Raw genomic sequence first — 8862 nt, forward strand, 5'->3', positions numbered from 1 at the left:
GGCTTGAATGTTTATCTCTTGGATTCTTTAATCGGAATCTTCGTGGTATAAGCTAGAATTGATGGCGGCATTCAAGAGAATCCGGAAGGTTTAAACCTTGTCTGTGGTATTCTGAGTAGGATTCAATGATTGAATGACTGTGACGAGCTTCAAACTCCTGAAGGCTGGGCGTTAGTGACAGACGCAAAAGTATCAATGGATTCTATTCCAACCTAATTGAGAACCGAAAGATGAATAGCCGTGCCGTGACAGGGTGCGTTGAACATTTTCACTGAGAGGACGGGACTGTAGCCACTGACAACGGTGATGCCCAACATACAGCTTGCCATGGAAAGGAGTAAGAAGGATTGGATGAAGACAGTAGGAAAGCAGAGAGACGGAAGGGACAAAGCATCTCCATTCGCTTATCTGAAATTCTCACCAATGAAATACATAAGTATCACTATCCTTGTTTTATGTTTTATTCATAATCATTCATAACCATTTGAATCTGCCTGACTAAGATTTACAAGGTGACCATAGCTTGCTTCATACCAACAATCTCCGTGGGATCGACCCTTACTCGCGTAAGGTTTATTACTTGGACGACCCAGTGCACTTGCTGGTTAGTTGTGCGAAGTTGTGAAATTATGTTTAGACCATGGTATTGAACACCAAGTTTTTGGAGACATTACCAGGGACTGTTTGAGTTGTGAAAAGAATGAATCACAATTTCGTGCACCAAGTTTTTGGCGCCGTTGCCGGGGATTGTTGAGTTTGGACAACTGACGGTTCATCTTGTTGCTTAGATTAGGCATTTTTCTTCAGAGTTCTTAAGAATGAATTCTAGTGTTTCAAGGTGATGTTCTTACCATCACCAAAGCTGATTGATTCTCATCAATTTAGCTCTTGAATGTAATGTCCTGCTAAAGCTTGGCTAGCCATGTCTAATTCCTTTAGACTAAAGCTTTAGACTAACATTGCATGATTGCTGGAATTCTCATTAAGAATTTTGATATCTTTATTTTCTTTTCCACTTAATTTTCGAAAAATCCAAAAAAATTACAAAATCATAAAAATCAAAAATATTTTATGTTTCTTGTTGTGTCTAGTGACTCATTTTAGGTTTGGTGTCAATTGCATGTTTCTATTCTTCTTGCATTCATTCATGTGTCTCAATTGATCTTCAAGTTGTTCTTGATGATTTCCTTACTCTGATCTTTAAATTCTCTTGTCTTGAGTGTTTTGTTATTTTTCATATGCATTCTCATTTTGTTAGTGTCAATGGTATACAAACTGCTAAGTTTGGTGTCTTGCATGCATTGTTATTTGATTTTAGTTACATTTTGATTATTAAAAAAATCCAAAAAAAAATTTATTTGTGTCTTTTCAAGACAATAATACAGAGAATTGAAGATTCAGAACATACAGCAGAGGAATTACACAGAAAAAGGCTGGGCGTTCAAAACGCCCAGTGAGGAAGGCAAACTGGCGTTTAAACGCCAGCCAGGGTGCCTGGCTGGGCATTTAACGCCCAAAAGGGTAGAGCTTTGGGCGTAAAACGCCAGAATGTGCACCATTCTGGGCGTTTAATGCCAGGATGGTACAAGAGGGAAGATTTTGTTTTTAGTTCAATTTTTTTTCAAGTTTTCAAAATTTTTCAAAATCAAATCTTTTTCAAATCATATCTTTTCAATCATATGTTTTCAAAATCAATTTCTTCCTTTTATTAAAAATATTTGCTAACAATTAATGATTTGATTCAACATTTCAAATATGTTGCCTTTTCTGTTGAGAAAGGTTTAATGTCTGAATCATATCTTTTCTTGTTAGTCAAGTCGTTGATTTTTAAATTCAAATCTTTTTAAATTATTTTTCAAATCATATATTCTCAATCATATCTTTTTTAAAAACATAACTTTTCAATCATATCTTCTTAATCATATCTTTTTCAAAATAGTTTTCAATCATATCTTTTTTATTTCTAATTTCAAAATCTTTTTCAAAAATCACTTTATTTCTTTTCCACTCTTAGTTTTCGAAAATCAATTAGTATTTTTCAAAATGATTTTAAAATCTTTTACTTAATTTTCAAAAATTTCTTCCCCTCTTCTCACATCCTTCTATTTATGGACTAACACTCCTCCTTAATACACAATTCGAACTCCATCTTTCTTGATAAGTTCGAATTCTTCTACCTCTTCCTTCTATTTTTCTTTTCCTTTGACACCTCAAGGAGTCTCTATACTGTGACATAGAGGATTCCATATTTTCTTGTTTTCTTCTCTTTCATATGAGCAGGAGCAAAGACAAAAGCATTCTTGTTGAGGCTGACCCTGAACCTGAAAGGACCTTGAAGCGAAAGCTAAGAGAAGCTAAGGCACAACTCTCTGTAGAGGACCTAACAGAAATCTTCAAACAAGAAGAAGACATGGCAGCCGAAAACAACAACAATGCCAACAATGCAAGGAAGGTGCTGGGTGACTTTACTGCACCTACTCCCGACTTCTATGGGAGAAGCATCTCTATCCCTACCATTGGAGCAAACAACTTTGAGCTTAAGCCTCAATTAGTTTCTCTAATGCAACAAAATTGCAAGTTCCATGGACTTCCATTGGAGGATCCTCATCAGTTTTTAGCTGAGTTCTTGCAAATTTGTGACACTGTCAAGACTAATGGGGTTGACCCTGAGGTCTACAGACTTATGCTATTCCCTTTTGCTGTAAGAGACAGAGCTAGGATTTGGTTGGACTCACAACCTAAAGAAAGCCTGAACTCTTGGGAAAAGCTAGTCAATGCCTTCTTGGCAAAGTTCTTTCCACCTCAAAAATTGAGTAAGCTTAGAGTGGAAGTCCAAACCTTCAGACAGAAGGAAGGTGAATCCCTCTATGAAGCTTGGGAAAGATACAAACAATTGATCAGAAAGTGTCCCTCTGACATGCTTTCTGAACGGAGCATCATAGGTATTTTCTATGATGGTCTGTCTGAACTGTCCAAGATGTCATTGGATAGCTCTGCTGGAGGATCTCTTCATCTGAAGAAGACGCCTACAGAAGCTCAAGAACTAATTGAAATGGTTGCAAATAACTAATTCATATACACTTCTGAAAGGAATCCTGTGAACAATAGGACAAATTAGAAGAAAGGAGTTCTTGAGATTGATACTCTGAATGCCATATTGGCTCAGAACAAGATATTGACTCAGCAAGTCAATTTGATTTCTCAAAGTCTGTCAGGAATGCAAAATGCACCAGGCAGTACTAAGGATGCTTCAACTGAAGAAGAAGCTTATGATCCTGAGAACCCTTCAATGGAAGAGGTGAATTACATGGGAGAACCCTATGGAAACACCTATAATTCTTCATGGAGAAATCATCCAAATCTCTCATGGAAGGATCAACAGAGACCTCAACAAGGTTTCAACAACAATAATGGTGGAAGAAACAGGTTTAGCAATGGCAAGCCTTTTCCATCATCTTCTCAGCAACAGACAGAGAATTCTAAGCAGAGCCACTCTGACTTAGCAACCATGGTCTCTGATCTAATCAAAACCACTCAAAGTTTCATGACTAAAACAAGGTCCTCCATTAGGAATTTGGAGGCACAAGTGGGACAGCTAAGCAAGAAAATTACTGAACTCCCTCCTAGTACTCTTCCAAGCAATACAGAAGAGAATTCAAAAGGAGAATGTAAGGCCATCAACATGGCCGAACTTGGAGAGGATGAAGAGGCAGTGAGCGCCACTGAGGAAGACCTCAATGGACGTCCACTGGCCTCCAATGAGTTCCCTAATGAGGAACCATGGGAATCTGAGGCTCACACTAAGACCATAGAGATTCCATTGGATTTACTTCTGCCATTCATGAGCTCTGATGAGTATTCTTCCTCTGAAGAGGATGAGTATGTCACTGAAGAGCAAGTTGCTAAATACCTTGGAGCAATCATGAAGCTAAATGACATGTTATTTGGTAATGAGACTTGGGAGAACGAACCTCCTTTGATCACCAAAGAAATGGATGACTTGTCTAGGCAGAAATTACCTCAAAAGGGACAAGATCCTGGAAAGTTTTCAATACCTTTTGCCATAGGCACCATGACCTTTAAGAAGGCTCTGTGTGACTTAGGGTCAAGTGTAAACCTCATGCCTCTCTCTGTAATGGAGAAGCTAGGGATCTTTGAGGTGCAAGCTGCAAGAATCTCACTAGAGATGGCAGACAACTCAAGAAAACAAGCTTATGGACTTGTAGAGGATGTTTTGGTAAAGGTTGAAGACCATTACATCCCTGCTGATTTCATAGTCCTAGAGACTGGGAAGAGCATGGATGAATCCATCATCCTTAGCAGACCCTTTCTAGCCACAGCAAAGGCTATGATTGATGTGGACAGAGGAGAATTGATTATTCAAGTGAATGAAGAATCCTTTGTGTTTAAGGCTCAAGGATATCCCTCTGTTACCATGGAGAAGAAGCATGAAGAGCTTCTCTCAAAACAGAGTCAAACAGAGCCCCCACAGTCAAACTCTAAGTTTGGTGTTGGGAGGCCCCAACCAAATTCTAAGTTTGGTGTTGAACCCCCACATTCAAACTCTAAGTTTGGTGTTGGGAGGTTCCAATATTGCTCTGAATATCTTTGAGGCTCCATGAGAGCCCTCTGTCAAGCTACTGACATTAAAAAAGCGCTTGTTGGGAGGCAACCCAATGTTATAATTATCTATTTTCCTTTGTTATTTTATGTTTTCTGTAGGTTGATGATCATGAGAAGTCACAAAATCAATTGAAAAAGCAAAAACAGAATGAGAAATAGAAAGAAAAATAGCACACCCTGGAGGAGAACTTGCTGGCGTTTAAACGCCAGTGAAGCTAGCAAATGGGCGTTTAACGCCCAGTCTGGCACCATTTTGGGCGTTTAATGCCAGAAAGGGGCACCAGACTGGCGTTAAACGCCAGGAAAGGGCAAGAAGTTGGCGTTAAATGCCAGAAATGGGCACCAGCCCGGCGTTTAACGCCAGAATTGGCACAGAGAGCATTTTTGCTCGCCACTTGGTGCAGGGATGACTTTTCCATGACACCTCAGGATCTGTGGACCCCACAGGATCCCCACCTACCCCACCACCCTCTCTCTTCTTCTTCACCCATTCACCAATCACCTCAACACCTCTTCCCCAAAAAACCCTTCACCTATCAAATCCCATCTTTCTTCACCACTCACATCCATCCTTCATAAAACCCCACCTACCTCACCATTCAAATTCAAACCACTTTACCTCCCAAACCCATCCTCCCATAGCCGAACCCTACCCCTCTCTCCACCCCTATATAAACCCATCTTCACTCCTTCATTTTCACACACCCTAAACACTACTTCTCCCCCTTTGGCCGAACCACAAAGCCATCTCCATCTCCTCTATTTCTTCTTCTTCTACTCTCTTCTTTCTTCTTTTGCTCGAGGACGAGCAAATCTTTTAAGTTTGGTGTGGTAAAAGTATTGCTTTTTGTTTTTCCATAACCATTTATGGCATCCAAGGCCGTAGAAACCTCTAGAAAGAGGAAAGGGAAGGCAAAAGCTTTCACCTCCGAGTCATGGGAGATGGAGAGATTCATCTCAATGGTGCATCAAGACCACTTCTATGAAGTTGTGGCCTTGAAGAAGGTGATCCCCGAGGTCCCTTTCATAGAGAAGATCAAAGAATCATGAGAGAGGAGCAACAAAGGCAAGGAAGAGACATTGAGGAGCTCAAGCACTCCATAAGATCTTCAAGAGGAAGAACAAGCCGCCATCACTAAGGTGGACCCGTTCTTTAATTTCCTTGCTCTTTATTTTTCTGTTTTTCGAAAAATCATGCTTATGTTTATCTATGTTTGTGTCTTGTGATCATTAGTGTCTTAGTGTCTATGCCTTAAAGTTATGAATGTCCTATGAATCCATCACCTTTCTTGAATGAAAAATGTTCTTAATTAAAAAAGAGAAGAATTGCATGAATTTTGAATTTTATAGCAGATTAATTATTTTGATGTGGTGGCAACACTTTTATTTTCTGAATGTATGCTTAAACAGTGCATATGTCTTTTGAATTTGTTGTTCATGAATGTTGGCTCTTGAAAGAATGATGAAAAAGGAGGCATGTTACTGAGAATCTGAAAAATCATAAAAATGATTCTTGAAGCAAGAAAAAGCAGTGAATACAAAAAAAAAGAGAAGAAGCGAAAAAGAAAAGAAAAAGAACGAAAAAAAAGGGGAGAAAGAGAAAAAGAAAGAAAAAGAAAGAAATAAAGTTGTGATCCAAGGCAAAAAGAGTGTGCTTAAGAACCTTGGACACCTCTAATTGGGGACTCTAGCAAAGCTAGGTCACAATCTGAAAAGGTTCACCCAATTATGTGTCTGTGGCATGTATGTATCTGGTGGTATACTGGAAGACAGAGTGCTTTGGGCCACGGCCAAGACTCATAAAGTAGCTGATGAGCGGATAATTTATACGCTTTTTGGCATTATTTTAAGGTAGTTTTTAGTAAGTTCAAGCTACTTTTAGGGATGTTTTCATTAGTTTTTATGTTAAATTCACATTTTTGGACTTTACTATGAGTTTGTGTGTTTTTCTGTGATTTCAGGTAATTTCTGGCTGAAATTGAGGGACTTGAGCAAAACTCTGAAAAAGACTGACAAAAGGACTGCTGATGCTGTTGGAATCTGACCTCCCTGAACTCAAAATGGATTTTCTGAAGCTACAAAACTCCAAATGGCGCGCTCTTAACAGCGTTGGAAAATAGACATCCAGAGCTTTCCAGCAATATATAATAGTTCATATTTTATTCGGAAATTGATGACGTAAATTGGCGTTGAACGCCAATTATATGCTGCTGTCTGGAGTTAAACGCCAGAAACACGTCATGATCCGGAGTTGTACGCCCAAAACACGTTATAACTTGGATTTCAACTCCAAGAAAAGCCTCAGCTCGTGGATAGATCAAGCTCAGTCCAAGCATACACCAAATGGGCCCCGGAAGTGGATTTATGCATCAATTACTTACTCATGTAAACCCTAGTAGCTAGTCTAGTATAAATAGGATAATTTACTATTGTATTAGACATCTTTTGACAGTTTAATCTTTTGACTGTTTAGTCTTTGATCATTCGGTCTTTTGATCATTCAGGGGGCTTGCCATTCGGCCATGCCTGAACCTTTCACTTATGTATTTTCAACGGTGGAGTTTCTGCACACCATAGATTAAGGGTGTGGAGCTCTGCTGTACCTCAAGATTCAATACAATTATTATTACTTTCTATTCAATTCTCTTTTATTCTTATTCCAAGATATACGTTGCACAACACTTTGATGAATGTGATGATCTGTGACACTCATCATCATTCTCACCTATGAACGTGCGTGACTGACAACCACTTCCGTTCTACCTTAGGCCGGGCACATATCTCTTAGATTCCCCAACAGAATCTTCGTGGTATAAGCTAGATAGATGGTGGCATTCATGGGGATCCGGAAAGTCTAACCTTGTCTGTGGTATTCCGAGTAGGATTCCGGTATTGAATGACTGTGACGAACTTCAAACTCCTGAAGGCTGGGCGTTAGTGACAGACGCAAAAGGATCAATGGATTCTATTCCAACCTGATTGAGAACCGACAGATGATTAGCCGTGCTGTGACAGAGCATTTGGACCATTTTCACTGAGAGGATGGGATGTAGCCATCAACAAGGGTGATGCCTCCAGACGATTAGCCGTGCAGTGACAGCGCATAGGACCATTTTCCCGAGAGGATTAAAAGTAGCCATTGATGATGGTGATGCCCTACATACAGCTTGCCATGGAAAGGAGTAAGAAGGATTGGATGAAAGCAATAAGAAAGTAGAGATTCGAAAGGATTCCAGCATCTCCATACGCCTATCTGAAATTCTCACTATTGATTTACATAAGTATTTCTATCCCTTTTTATTTTCTATTTATTATTAATTATTCGAAAATCCATAAACCAATTTAATCTGCCTAACTGAAATTTACAAGGTAACCATAGTTTGCTTCATACCAACAATCTCTGTGGGATCGACCCTTACTCACGTAAGGTATTACTTGGATGACCCAGTACACTTGCTGGTTAAGTTGAACAGAGTTGTGTCCACACATAGTTGAAAAAGCAATTAATTTTACAAAATACAATAACAAAGGAATCACAATTTCGTCCACCAAGTTTTTGGCGCCGTTGACGGGGATTGTTCGAGTATGGACAACTGACGGTTCATCTTGTTGCTCAGATTAGGTAATTTTCTTTTCAAAAATCTTTTTCAAAATTTTTCTTTTCTTCTTCGTTTTTCCTAACTTTATTTTCGAAAAAAAAATAATAAAAATCCAAAAAAATTAAAAAATCATAAGAATAAAAAATATTTTGTGTTTCTTGTTTGAGTCTTGAGTCAATTTTTAAGTTTGGTGTCAATTGCATGCTTTAAAAATTTTTCTTGCATTTTTCAAAAATTCCATGCATTCATAGTGTTCTTCATGATCTTCAAGTTGTTCTTGATAAGTCCTCTTGTTGATCTTGATGTTTTTATTTTGTGTTGTTTGTTGTTTTTCATATGCATTTTTCGTTTGTTAGAGTCCATGCTTAAAGATTTCTAAGTTGGTGTCTTGCATGTTTTCTTTGCATCAAAAAAATTTTTCAAAAATGTTCTTGATGTTCATCATAATCTTCAAAGTGTTCTTGGTGTTCATCTTAACATTCATAGTATTCTTGCATGCATTATGTGTTTGATCCAAAATTTTTAGTTTTGGGTCATGTTTGTGTTTTCCTCTCTCATAATTGAAAAATTCAAAAATCAAAACATATCTTTTCCTTATTTCTCTCCAAATTTTCGAAATTTTGGGTTGACTTAGTCAAAA

The sequence above is a fragment of the Arachis stenosperma genome, chromosome 1 (genome assembly GCF_014773155.1).
Source record: "Arachis stenosperma cultivar V10309 chromosome 1, arast.V10309.gnm1.PFL2, whole genome shotgun sequence".
Taxonomy (NCBI): Eukaryota; Viridiplantae; Streptophyta; class Magnoliopsida; order Fabales; family Fabaceae; genus Arachis; species Arachis stenosperma.